The following is a 14,692-nucleotide window of genomic DNA, read 5'->3' as shown; positions in this document are numbered from 1 at the left end:
GGTATGCCGGAGGACGACGATCCCTCTAGGCCTGCGCCTCGCGTTGACATCCTTCGGGAGCTAGCTGTGGTCCCAGTCCCTGCGGGGGGTCAGGACACACAGCTCGAGCAAATCCGCGAGATACAGGCCAGGCTCGACGAGGAAGCAGGACAACTTGTGCAGCTCCGGCAGAACATCGGGCAGGAGCGGGCAGGCCGAGCACCGGCCGGAGAAGTGTGTCATCTGGCCCAGGATGTCCAGCGCCGCATCGCCGACGATGCTAGGGCAAGGCTGCCCCCGGCTTCCAGTGGGGTTAGCCAGAACTTGGCTGCAGCAGCAATACTGCTCCGAGCGATGCCAGAACCATCCACCACCGAGGGGCGGCGTATCCAGGGAGAACTCAGGAATCTCCTGGAGGATGCCGCGGTCCGATGGGCCGAAAGCTCTGCCTCCCGAAGGCAGGGATACCCCCCGAAGCATCACGTCGCGACTTTCCGATTCATGCGGGAGGCCTCGGTCCACATCGGGCGCACGTGGGACACAGCGCCTGCGTCCCCGGGCCGCCTCGACAATGAGCACCATCGCCGCGACCGTCGAGCCCACCTCGACGAGAGGGTGCGCCGAGGCTACCACCCCAGGCGTGGGGGACGCTACGACAGCGGGGAGGATCGGAGCCCTTTGCCCGAACCACCCGGTCCACAAGCTTTGAGCCGGGCCATACGACGGGCGCCATTCCCGACCCGGTTCCGAGCCCCGACTACCATCACCAAGTACTCGGGGGAGACGAGGCCTGAACTGTGGCTCGCGGACTACTGGCTGGCCTGCCAGCTGGGTGGAATGGACGATGACAACCTCATCATCCGCAACCTCCCCCTGTTCCTCTCCGACGTCGCCCGAGCCTGGCTGGAGCATCTGCCTCCTGCGCAGATCTCCAACTGGGACGACCTGGTCAAAGCCTTCGCCGGCAACTTCCAGGGCACATACGTGCGCCCTGGGAACTCCTGGGATCTTCGAAGCTGCCGCCAGCAGCCGGGAGAATCCCTGCGGGACTACATCCAGCGATTTTCGAAGCAGCGCACCGAGCTGTCCAACATCACCGACTCCGATGTCATCGGCGCGTTCCTCGCCGGCACCACTTGCCGTGACCTGGTGAGCAAGCTGGGTCGCAAGACTCCCACCAGGGCGAGCGAGCTGATGGACATCGCCACCAAGTTCGCCTCTGGCTAGGAGGTGGTCGAGGCCATCTTCCGGAAGGACAAGCAGCCTCAGAGGCGCCAACCGGATGACGCCCCCGAAGCGTCCGCTCAACACGGCACGAGTAAGAAGGGCAAGAAGAAGTCGCAAGCGAAACACGACGCCGCCGACGCAGACCTTGTCGCCTCCGCTGAGCACAAGAACCCTCGGAAACCTCCCGGAGGCGCCAACTTGGTCGACAAGATGCTCAAGGAGTCGTGCCCCTATCATCAGGGTCCCGTAAAGCACACCCTTGAGGATTGCGTCATGCTTCGGTGCTACTTCCATAAGGCCGGGCCACCGGCGGAAGGTGGCAGGGCCCCCAACAACGACAAGAGGGAAGCTCACAAGGCAGAGGAGTTCCCCGAGGTCCATGACTGCTTCATGATCTACGGTGGGCGGGTGACGAATGCCTCGGCTCGGCACCGCAAGCAAGAGCACCGGGAGGTCTGCTCGGTAAAGGTGGCGGCGCCAGTCTATCTAGACTGGTCCGACAAGCCCATCACCTTCGACCAAGACGACCACCCCGACCGCGTGCCGAGCCCGGGGAAGTACCCGCTCATTGTTGATCCCGTCATTGGCAACGCCAGGCTTACCAAGGTCCTCATGGACGGAGGCAGCAGCCTCAACATCATCTACGTCGACACCCTCGGGCTCTTGCAGATCGATCTGTCCTCGATCTGGGCTGGTGCGGCGCCCTTTCACGGGATCATTCCTGGGAAGCGCGTCCAACCCCTTGGACAACTCGATCTGCCCGTCTGCTTCGGGACTCCCTCCAACTTCCGAAAGGAAACCCTCACGTTCGAGGTGGTCAGGTTCCGAGGAACCTACCACGCAGTGCTGGCGAGACCATGTTACGCCAAGTTCATGGCCGTCCCCAACTACACCTACCTCAAGCTCAAGATGCCGGGCCCCAACGGGGTCATCACCGTCGGCCCCCACGTACCGACACGCGTACGAATGCGACGTGTAGTGCGTGGAGTACGCCGAGGCCCTCACCGAATCCGAGGCCCTCATCGCCGACATGGAAAACCTCTCCAAGGAGGCGCCAGATGCGAAGCGCCACGCCGGCAACTTCGAACCAGCAGAGGCGGTTAAGTCCGTCCCTCTCGACCCCAGCAACGACGCCTCCAAGCAGATCCGGATCAGCGCCAAGCTCGACCCCAAATAGGAAGCAGTGCTCGTCGACTTTCTCCGCGCGAACGCCGAGGTTTTTGCGTGGAGTCCCTCAGACATGCCTGGCATACCGAGGGAAGTCGCCAAGCACTCACTAGATATCCGAGCTGGAGCCCGACCCGTGAAGCAGCCTCTGCGCTGATTCGATGAAGAAAAGCGCAGAGCCATAGGCGAGGAGATCCACAAGCTGATGGCTACAGGGTTCATCAAAGAGGTATTCCATCCCGAATGGCTAGCCAACCCTGTGCTTGTGAAAAATAAAGGTGGGAAATGGCGGATGTGTGTAGACTACACTGGTCTAAACAAAGCATGTCCGAAGGTTCCCTACCCTCTGCCTCGTATCGATCAAATCGTGGATTCCACCGCTGGGTGCGAAACCCTGTCGTTCCTCGATGCCTACTCAGGGTATCACCAAATCAGGATGAAAGAGTCCAACCAGCTCGCGACTTCTTTCATCACACCTTTTGGCATGTACTGTTACGTTACTATGCGATTCGATTTGAGGAATGCGGGTGCGACATACCAAAGGTGCATGAACCACGTGTTCAGACAGCACATTGGTCGAACGGTCGAGGCCTACGTCGATGACATCGTAGTCAAGACGAGGAAAGCCTCCGACCTCCTCTCTGACCTTGAAACGACATTCAAGTGTCTCAAAGCGAAAGGCGTAAAACTCAATCCCGAGAAGTGTGTCTTCAGAGTCCCCCGAGGCATGCTCCTGGGGTTCATCGTCTCCAAGCGGGGCATCGAGGCCAACCCGGAGAAAATCGCGGCCATCACCAACATGGGGCCTATCAAGGACTTGAAAGGAGTACAGAGGGTCATGGGATGCCTTGCGGCTCTGAGCCGCTTCATCTCACGCCTCGGCGAAAGAGGCCTGCCCCTGTATCGCCTCTTAACGAAGACCGAGCGCTTTACTTGGACCCTTGAGGCCGAGAAAGCCCTCGGGAACTTGAAGGCGCTCCTTACAAGCGCGCCCATCCTGGTGCCCCCCCGCTACCGGAGAAGCCCTCTTGATCTACGTCGCTGCCACCACTCAGGTGGTCAGCGTCGCGATCGTGGTCGAGAGACGAGAAGAAGGGCACGCACTGCCCGTCCAGAGGCCGGTTTACTTCATCAGTGAGGTACTGTCCGAGACCAAGATCCGCTACCCGCAGATACAAAAGCTGTTGTACGCGGTAATTCTGACACAGCGAAAGTTGTGACACTACTTCGAGTCTCATCCGGTGACTGTGGTGTCATCCTTCCCCCTGGGGGAGATCATCCAGTGCCGAGAGGCCTCAGGTAGGGTTGCAAAGTGGGCGGTGGAGATCATGGGCGAGACAATCTCTTTCGCCCCTCGGAAGGCCATCAAGTCTCAAGTCTTGGCGGACTTTGTGGCTGAATGGGTCGACACCCAGCTTCCAACAGCTCCGATCCAATCGGAACTCTAGACTACGTTTTTTGACGGGTCGCTGATGAAAACAGGAGCGGGCGCGGGCCTGCTCTTCATCTCACCCCTCGGGAAGCACCTCTGCTACGTGCTGCGCCTCCATTTCCCGGCGTCCAACAACGTGGCCGAGTATGAGGCTCTGGTTAACGGGTTGCGCATCGCCATCGAGCTAGGGGTCCGACGCCTCAACGCTCACGGTGACTCGCAACTTGTCATCGACCAAGTCATGAAGAACTCCCACTGCCGCGACCCGAAGATGGAAGCCTACTGCGACGAGGTTCGGCGCCTGGAGGACAAGTTCTACGGGCTCGAGCTCAACCACGTCGCTCGACGATACAATGAGATTGCGGACGAGCTGGCTAAGATAGCCTCGGGGCGGACAACGGTTCCTCCGGACGTCTTCTCCCGAGACCTACATCAACCCTCCGTCAAGACCGACGACACGCCCGAGCCCGAGAAGGCCTCAGCTCTGCTCGAGGCGCCCTCGGCCCAGCCCGAGGCACCCTCGGCTCAGCCCGAGGCAGCCTCGGCCCCGCCCGAGGCACCCTCGGCCCCCGAGGGTGAGGCACTGTGCGTCGAGGAAGAGCGGAATGGGGTCACGCCTAATCGAAACTGGCAGACCCCATACCTGCAATATCTCCACCGAGGAGAGCTACCCCTCGATAGAGCCAAAGCTCGGCGACTGGCACGGTGCGCCAAGTCGTTCGTCTTGCTGGGTGACGAAAAGGAGCTCTACCACCGCAGCCCCTCAGGCATCCTCCAACGATGCATTTCCATCACCGAAGGTCAGGAGTTATTACAAGAAATACACTCGGTGGCTTGCGGTCACCACGCAGCACCTCGGGCCCTCGTGGGAAACGCCTTCCGACAGGGTTTCTACTGACCGACCATGGTGGCCGACGCCACTAGGATTGTACGCACCTGCCAAGGGTGTCAATTCTACGAGCAGACCCACCTGCCCGCTCAGGCTCTGCAAACAATACCCATCACCTGGCTGTTTGCTGTGTGGGGTCTAGACCTCGTCGGTCCCTTGCAGAAGGCACCCGAGGGCTTCACGCACCTGCTGGTCGCCATCGACAAATTCTCCAAGTGGATTGAGGTCCGACCCCTAAATAGCATCAGGTCCGAACAGGCGGTGGCGTTCTTCACCAACATCATCCATCGCTTCGGGGTCCCGAACTCCATCATCCCCGACAACGGCACCCAGTTCACTGGCAGAAAGTTCCTGGACTTCTGCGAGGACCACCACATCCGGGTGGACTGGGCCGCCGTAGCTCACCCCATGACGAATGGGCAGGCAAAGCGTGCCAACGGCATGATTCTACAGGGGCTCAAGCCGAGGATCTACAACGACCTCAACAAGTTCAGCAAGCGGTGGAAGGAACTCCCCTCGGTGGTCTGGAGTCTGAGGACGACGCCAAGCCGAGCCACGGGCTTCACGCCGTTTTTTCTAGTCTATGGGGCCGAGGCTATCCTGCCCACAGACATAGAATACGGCTCCCCGAGGACGAGGGCATACGACGCCCGAAGCAACAAGACAAACCGAGAAGACTCACTAGACCAGCTGGAAGAGGCTCGGGACATGGCCTTACTACACTCGGCGCGGTATCAGCAATCCCTGTGACGCTACCACGCCCAAGGGGTTCGGTCCCGAGACCTCCAGGTGGGTGTGAAAGGGAAATGTGTCCTTGGGCCATTTCTAAGTATTTTGGTGATTGAGTGCCAACACAAGTGCTTAAATGTGAATCTATACCAATGGATGGACAAAGTGCAAATCAAGAGTAAAGGTATGTTTCTAAGCCTTAGTACATTGTTTTGAAGACTAATGTATTGTGTCTAAGTGCTTGAAACAGGAGAAATCGAGTAAGAGAAAAGTTGGCTGTGTACAGCCAAAAAGGCTGTTCGGTCTGAAGCACCGGACTGTCCGGTGGTGCACCGGACAGTGTCCGGTGCGCCAGACTGACTTGGGCGAACTAGCCGCTCTCGGGAATTTACCGGCGACGTACGACTATAATTCACCGGACTGTCCGGTATGCACCGGACTGTCCGGTGAGCCAACGGTCGGCCGGGCCAACGGTCGGCCGCGCGATCTGCGCGGGACACGTGGCCGAGCCAACGGCTAGAAGGGGGCACCGGACTGTCCGGTGTGCACCGGACATGTCCGGTGCGCCAACGACTCCAAGGCCGCCAACGGTCGGCTTCGCTATTTAAGGAAGGAAATCGGGCACCGGACAGTGTCCGGTGTGCACCGGACTGTCCGGTGCGCCAAACGACAGAAGGCAAGAATGACCTTCCAGATTTGCTCTCAACGGCTCCTAGCTGCCTTGGGGCTATAAAAGGGACCCCTAGGCGCATGGAGGGATACACCAAGCAATCTTAGAGCATTCTTGATCATCCACACTCAGTCTTTGCGCATTCGTTTGTCATTCTCAGTGATTCGAGCTCCGTTCTAGTGAGAACTTTGAGATAGTCTTTTGAGCTCGATTCTTGGTCGTGTGTGTGCACATTTTGCTGTGGATTTGTGTGTGTTGCTTCCCTCCCTTACTCCGTGCTTCTTTGTGAACTTTAAGTGTAAGGGCGAGAGACTCCAATTTGTGGAGATTCCTCGCAAGTGGGATAAAGATAAGCAAAGCAAAACACCGTGGTATTCAAGCGGGTCTTTGGACCACTTGAGAGGGGTTGATTGCAACCCTCGTCCGCTGGGACGCCACAATGTGGAGTAGGCAAGAGTTGGTCTTGGCCGAACCACGGGATAACCACCGTGTCATCTCTGTGATTGATCCTTGTTGGTTATTGTGTTTTGTTGAGGATTCCGATCTAGCCACTTGGCAATTATTGTGCTAACGATTAACCAAGTTTTGTGGCTTAAGTTTTCATATTTCACAGGATCACCTATTCACCCCCCCCTCTAGGTGCTCTCAATTGGTATCGGAGCCGTTCTCTTCAAGAAAGGGACTAACCGCCCGGAGAGATGGATCCTAAGGGCAAGGGGATGGTGATCAACGACAAGGAGAAGGAGACCTTCGTCAACGAGCCCAATGATGACAAGCCCACCGACTTAGGCTCGGGCCACAAAAGAAAAGACGGGAGGAAGAAGAAGACAAGGCGCATCAAGGAAATTGTCTACTACGACAGCGACGAATCTTCCTCCTCCCAAAAGGACGACGACGACCACGATAGACGAAAGACGGTTAACTCAAACTTTTCTTTCGATTATTCGCGCATCCCGCATAGTTCAAATGCTCAATTGCTCCCCATTCCACTTGGCAAGCCCCCTCACTTTGATGGAGAGGACTACGGATTTTGGAGCCACAAAATGCGTACTCACCTGTTTTCTCTCCATCCAAGCATTTGGGAGATTGTGGAAAGTGGAATGAAATTTGATAGCTCGGATAGCCCTGTGTTTATTAATGAACAGATTCATAAAAATGCACAAGCTACTACTGTGTTGCTAGCCTCTTTGTGCAGGGACGAGTATCACAAGGTGAGCGGCTTAGACAATGCCAAGCAGATCTGGGACACCCTCAAGATCTCTCATGAGGGAAACGACGTCACCTTGCTCACCAAAATGGAGTTGGTGGAAGGCGAGCTTGGACGGTTCGCGATGATAAGGGGCGAGGAGCCGACACAAACATACAACCGGCTCAAGACCCTTATCAACAAAATAAGGAGCTACGGGAGCACGCGATGGATGGACCACGACGTCGTCCGCCTAATGCTAAGGTCATTTACCGTTCTTGATCCTCATTTGGTGAACAATATTCGTGAAAATACCAGGTACACCAAGATGTCGCCCGAAGAAGTTCTTGGGAAATTCGTTAGCGGGCGAATGATGATCAAGGAGGCGAGGTATGTGGACGACGCCTTGAATGGTCCGATCAACGAGCCGCAACCCCTTGCTCTCAAGGCAACACGAAGCAAGGAGGCGCTACCTAGCAAGGTGGCACAGATTGAGGCGGCCGGACTTAATGATGAAGAGATGGCTCTCATCATCAAAAGATTCAAGACGGTGCTTAAAGGCCGCAAGGGACAGCCAAGCAAGACCAAAGCCAAGGGGAAGCGCTCATGCTTCAAATGCGGTAAGCTTGGTCATTTTATTGCTAACTGTCCCGACAATGATAGTGACCAGGATCAAGGGAATAAGAGGGAGAAAAAGAATAACTATAAGAAGGCAAAGGGCGAGGCTCATCTTGGCAAGGAGTGGGATTCGGACTGCTCCTCGTCCGACTCCGACAATGAGGGACTCGCCGCCACTGCCTTCAACAAGTCATCCCTCTTCCCCAACGAGCGTCACACTTGCCTCATGGCAAGGGAGAAGAAAGTAAGCACTCCTAATACTAGTACTTATGCTTCTTCAAGTGAGGATGAGTCTAGTGATGATGATGAGATAGATTACTCATGCTTATTCAAGGGATTAGATAGAACTAAGGTAGACAAAATTAATGAACTGATTGATGCCTTGAATGATAGGAATATACTGTTAGAAAAGCAAGAGGATTTGTTGTATGAAGAACATGATAAATTTGTAGAAGCTCAGAAATCTCTTGCTCTAGAAATTAAGAGGAATGAAATGCTCTCTAGTGAATTATCTTCTTGTCATGAAACTATTGCTAAGTTAAAAAGTTTTAATGATGATTTAAATGCTAAACTAGAAGTAGCTAGTAAATCTAATTCTTGTGTAGAAATTGTTGAAACTTGTAATAGGTGTAAAGATTTTGACATTGATGCTTGTAGTGATCATTTAGTTTCAATCTCTAAATTAAATGAGGAATTAGCTAGTCTTAATGCCCAACTTAAGACTAGCAAGAATGAATTTGACAAGCTAAAATTTGCAAGGGATGCCTACACGATTGGTAGACACCCCTCAATTAAGGATGGACTTGCTACAAGAGGGAAGCCAAGAACTTGACAAGCCATAAGGCCCCCATCTCCGCCAAGGAGAAAGGAAAGGCCCCTATGGCTAGTAGTGTGCAAAAGAACCATGCTTTTATGTACCATGATAGGAGACAATCTAGAAATGCTTATAGGAGTTGTAATGCATATAATGCCTTTGATTCTCATGCCATGTTTGCTTCTAGTTCTTCTTATGTGCATGATAGAAATGTTGGTAGGAGAAATGTTGTTCATAATTTGCCTAGGAGAAATGTTGTTAGGAAAGTAAATGAACCTTCTACAATATATCATGCTTTAAATGCTTCTTTTGCTATTTGTAGAAAGGATAGGAAGATAGTTGCTAGAAAATTAGGGGCAAGATGCAAGGGAGACAAAACTTGCATTTGGGTCCCTAAGGATATTTGTGCTAACCTTGCAGGACCCAACATGAGTTGGGTACCTAAGACCCAAGCCTAAATTTGCCTTGCAGGTTTATGCATCCGGGGGTTCAAGCTGGATTATTGACAGCGGATGCACAAACCATATGACGGGGAAGAAGAAGATGTTCACCTCCTACGTCAAAAACAAAGATTCCCAAGATTCAATAATATTCGGTGATGGGAATCAAGGCAAGGTAAAAGGGTTAGGTAAAATTGCAATCTCAAATGAGCACTCTATCTCTAATGTGTTTTTAGTAGAGTCTCTTGGATATAATTTGCTATCTGTTAGTCAATTATGCAATATGGGATATAACTGTTTGTTTACAAATATAGATGTGTCTGTCTTTAGAAGATGTGATGGTTCACTAGCGTTTAAGGGTGTACTAGACGGCAAGCTTTACCTAGTTGATTTTGCAAAAGAAGAGGCCGGTCTAGATGCATGCTTAATGGCTAAGACTTGCATGGGCTGGCTGTGGCATCGCCGCTTAGCACATGTGGGGATGAAGAACCTCCACAAGCTTCTAAAGGGAGAACATGTGATAGGTCTAACTAATGTTCATTTCGAAAAAGATAGACCTTGTGCAGCTTGTCAAGCAGGGAAACAAGTGGGAGGCTCTCATCACACCAAAAATGTGATGACAACATCAAGACCCCTGGAGCTGCTACATATGGACCTCTTCGAACCCGTCGCCTATCTGAGCATAGGAGGAAGTAAGTATGGTCTAGTTATTGTTGATGACTTTTCCCGCTTCACTTGGGTGTTCTTTTTGCAGGATAAGTCTGAAACCCAAGGGACCCTCAAGCGCTTCCTAAGGAGAGCTCAAAATGAGTTTGAGCTCAAGGTGAAGAAGATAAGGAGCGACAACGGATCCGAATTCAAGAACCTTCAAGTGGAAGAGTTCCTTGAGGAGGAGGGGATCAAGCACGAGTTCTCCGCTCCCTACACACCTCAGCAAAATGGTGTGGTAGAGAGGAAGAACAGGACGCTCATAGATATGGCGAGGACTATGCTTGGAGAATTCAAGACCCCCGAGTGCTTTTGGTCGGAAGCCGTGAACACGGCTTGCCACGCCATCAACAGGGTCTACCTTCACCGCCTCCTCAAGAAGACGTCGTATGAGCTGCTAACCGGTAACAAACCTAATGTATCGTATTTTCGTGTTTTTGGGAGTAAATGCTACATTCTAGTGAAGAAGGGTAGGAATTCCAAATTTGCTCCCAAAGCCGTAGAAGGGTTTTTATTAGGTTATGATTCAAATACAAAGGCGTATAGAGTCTTCAACAAATCATCGGGTTTGGTTGAAGTCTCTAGCGACGTTGTATTTGATGAGACTAATGGCTCTCCAAGAGAGCAAGTTGTTGATTGTGATGATGTAGATGAAGAAGATGTTCCGACAGCCGCTATACGAACCATGGCGATTGGAGAAGTGCGGCCACAGGAACAAGATGAACGAGATCAACCTTCTTCCTCAACTATGGTGCATCCCCCAACCCAAGATGACGATCAGGTACCCCAAGTGGAGGCGCTTGATCAAGGGGGAACACAAGATGATCAAGTGATGGAGGAAGAAGCGCAACTGGCACCTCCAACCCAAGTTCGAGCGATGATTCAAAGGGATCATCCCGTCGACTAAATTCTGGGTGATATTAGCAAGGGAGTAACCACTCGATCTCGATTAGTTAATTTTTGTGAGCATTACTCCTTTGTCTCTTCTATTGAGCCTTTCAGGGTAGAAGAGGCCTTGCTAGATCCGGACTGGGTGTTGGCCATGCAGGAGGAGCTCAACAACTTCAAAAGGAATGAAGTTTGGACACTGGTGCCTCGTCCTAAGCAAAATGTTGTGGGAACCAAGTGGGTGTTTCGCAACAAACAAGACGAGCACGGAGTGGTGACGAGGAACAAGGCTCGACTTGTGGCAAAAGGTTATGCCCAAGTCACAGGTTTGGACTTTGAGGAGACCTTTGCTCCTGTGGCTAGGCTAGAATCAATTCGTATCTTGCTAGCATATGCTGCTCACCATTCTTTCAGGTTGTACCAAATGGATGTGAAGAGCGCTTTCCTCAACGGGCCGATCAAGGAGGAGGTGTACGTGGAGCAACCCCCTGGATTCGAGGATGAACGGTACCCCGACCACGTGTGTAAGCTCTCTAAGGCGCTCTATGGACTTAAGCAAGCCCCAAGAGCATGGTATGAATGCCTTAGAGACTTCTTAATTGCTAATGCTTTCAAGGTTGGGAAAGCCGATCCAACTCTTTTTACTAAGACTTGCGACATTGATCTTTTTGTGTGCCAAATTTATGTCGATGACATAATATTTGGTTCTACTAACCAAAAGTCTTGTGAAGAGTTTAGCAGGGTTATGATGCAGAAATTCGAGATGTCGATGATGGGCGAGTTGAACTACTTCCTTGGGTTTCAAGTGAAGCAACTCAAGGACGGCACCTTCATCTCCCAAACAAAGTACACGCAAGACTTGCTGAAGCGGTTTGGGATGAAGGACGCCAAGCCCGCAAAGACTCCGATGGGGACCGACGGACACACCGACCTCAACAAAGGAGGTAAGTCCGTTGATCAAAAAGCATACCGGTCAATGATAGGGTCTTTACTTTATTTATGTGCTAGTAGATAGGATATTATGCTTAGCGTATGCATGTGTGCTAGATTTCAATCCGATCCTAAGGAGTGTCACTTAGTGGCGGTGAAGCGAATTCTTAGATATTTGGTTGCTACGCCTTGCTTCGGGCTCTGGTATCCAAAGGGGTCTATCTTTGACTTGGTTGGATACTCAGATTCCGACTATGCTGGATGTAAGGTCGATAGGAAGAGTACATCAGGGACGTGCCAATTCTTAGGAAGGTCCCTGGTGTCGTGGAACTCTAAGAAACAAACCTCCGTTGCCCTATCCACCGCTGAGGCCGAGTATGTTGTCGCAGGGCAGTGTTGCGCACAACTACTTTGGATGAGGCAAACCCTTCAGGACTTTGGCTACAATCTGAGCAAAGTCCCACTCCTATGTGACAATGAGAGTGCTATCCGCATGGCGGAAAATCCTGTTGAACACAGCCGCACAAAGCACATTGACATCCGGCATCACTTTTTGAGAGACCACCAGCAAAAGGGAGATATCGAAGTGTTTCATGTTAGCACCGAGAACCAGCTAGCCGATATCTTTACCAAGCCTCTAGATGAGAAGACCTTTTGCAGGCTGCGTAGTGAGCTAAATGTCTTAGATTCGCGGAACTTGGATTGAATTGTAGCATACATGTATTTATGCTTTTGATCATGTTCCTTTTTGCATTTTGTTGTTTAGTATGGTGCTCAAGTTGTACAAACACTCCCTGGACCTCACAAGTCCGTTGCAAAGTGATGCACAGTTTTAGGGGGAGATGTGTTACAACTTGACCCTTTGAGACTAACCATATGCTTGAGTTTGCTTGTTTTAGTCTCGAAGGAGAATTAAAAGGGAAAAGGTGGACTTGGACCATGCAAGACTTCCACTGCACTCCGATGAAAAGGGTAACTTTTCCAAGTTCATCTTTTAACTCTTATTGCCTATTTGCTCTTAATTGAAGATTTTGGTGAGGCAATGGGGTTAAAGGGCCAAGATTGATCCCGTTTTGGTGCTTGATGCCAAAGGGGGAGAAAATAAAGGCCAAAGTGATAAATGGATCAGCTACCACTTGAGAAATTTTGAAAATAGTAGAATAGAGTTTTTTGTTTTGTCAAAACTCTTTTATTGTCTCTCTTGTCAAAAGTTGGCTTCTTGTGGGGAGAAATGTTGATTATGGGAAAAAGGGGGAGTTTTTGGAATCCTGAATCAAATACTCCTGAAATGACTCTCTTTATGACTTAACATGTGTGTTTGACTTAGAGATAGAAATTTGAGTTTTGATTTGCAAAAACAAACCAAGTGGTGGCAAAGGATGATCCATATATGCCAAAATTGAATCAAAATAAATTTGAATTTTATTTGAAGTAATATTGCACTTGTTCTATTTGCTTTATGTTGTGTTGGCATAAATCACCAAAAAGGGGGAGATTGAAAGGGAAATGTGCCCTTGGGCCATTTCTAAGTATTTTGGTGATTGAGTGCCAACACAAGTGCTTAAATGTGAATCTATACCAATGGATGGACAAAGTGCAAATCAAGAGTAAAGGTATGTTTCTAAGCCTTAGTACATTGTTTTGAAGACTAATGTATTGTGTCTAAGTGCTTGAAACAGGAGAAATCGAGTAAGAGAAAAGTTGGCTGTGTACAGCCAAAAAGGCTGTTCGGTCTGAAGCACCGGACTGTCCGGTGGTGCACCGGACAGTGTCCGGTGCGCCAGACTGACTTGGGCGAACTAGCCGCTCTCGGGAATTTACCGGCGACGTACGGCTATAATTCACCAGACTGTCCGGTGTGCACCGGACTGTCCGGTGAGCCAACGGTCGGCCGCGCGATCTGCGCGGGACACGTGGCCGAGCCAACGGCTAGAAGGGGGCACCGGACTGTCCGGTGTGCACCGGACATGTCCGGTGCGCCAACGGCTCCAAGGCCGCCAACGGTCGGCTTCGCTATTTAAGGAAGGAAATCGGGCACCGGACAGTGTCCGGTGTGCACCGGACTGTCCGGTGCGCCAAACGACAGAAGGCAAGAATGGCCTTCCAGATTTGCTCTCAACGGCTCCTAGCTGCCTTGGGGCTATAAAAGGGACCCCTAGGCGCATGGAGGGATACACCAAGCAATCTTAGAGCATTCTTGATCATCCACACTCAGTCTTTGCGCATTCGTTTGTCATTCTCAGTGATTCGAGCTCCGTTCTAGTGAGAACTTCGAGATAGTCTTTTGAGCTCGATTCTTGGCCGTGTGTGTGCACATTTTGCTGTGGATTTGTGTGTGTTGCTTCCCTCCCTTACTCCGTGCTTCTTTGTGAACTTTAAGTGTAAGGGCGAGAGACTCCAATTTGTGGAGATTCCTCGCAAGTGGGATAAAGATAAGCAAAGCAAAACACCGTGGTATTCAAGTGGGTCTTTGGACCACTTGAGAGGGGTTGATTGCAACCCTCGTCCGCTGGGACGCCACAACGTGGAGTAGGCAAGAGTTGGTCTTGGCCGAACCACGGGATAACCACCGTGTCATCTCTGTGATTGATCCTTGTTGGTTATTGTGTTTTGTTGAGGATTCCGATCTAGCCACTTGGCAATTATTGTGCTAACGATTAACCAAGTTTTGTGGCTTAAGTTTTCATATTTCACAGGATCACCTATTCACCCCCCCTCTAGGTGCTCTCAGGGTGACTTGGTGCTTCGACTACGACAAGATGCCCGAGGGCACCACAAGCTCACACCTCCCTGGGAAGGGCCATTCATCATCGCCAAGATTCTGAAGCCCGGAACATACAAGCTCGCCAACAGTCAAAGCGAGGTCTACAGCAACACTTGGAACATCCGACAGCTACGTCGCTTCTACCCTTAAGATGTTTTCAAGTCGTTCATGTACCTCGTTTACATACACAAGCAAAGTCTAACCTTCAAGGAAGGGTCAGCCTTGCCTCGGTAAAGCCCGACCCTCCCTCG

Source organism: Zea mays, chromosome 1 (assembly GCF_902167145.1).
Source record: "Zea mays cultivar B73 chromosome 1, Zm-B73-REFERENCE-NAM-5.0, whole genome shotgun sequence".
Taxonomy (NCBI): domain Eukaryota; kingdom Viridiplantae; phylum Streptophyta; class Magnoliopsida; order Poales; family Poaceae; genus Zea; species Zea mays.
Note: the sequence above shows the minus strand (reverse complement) of the source record.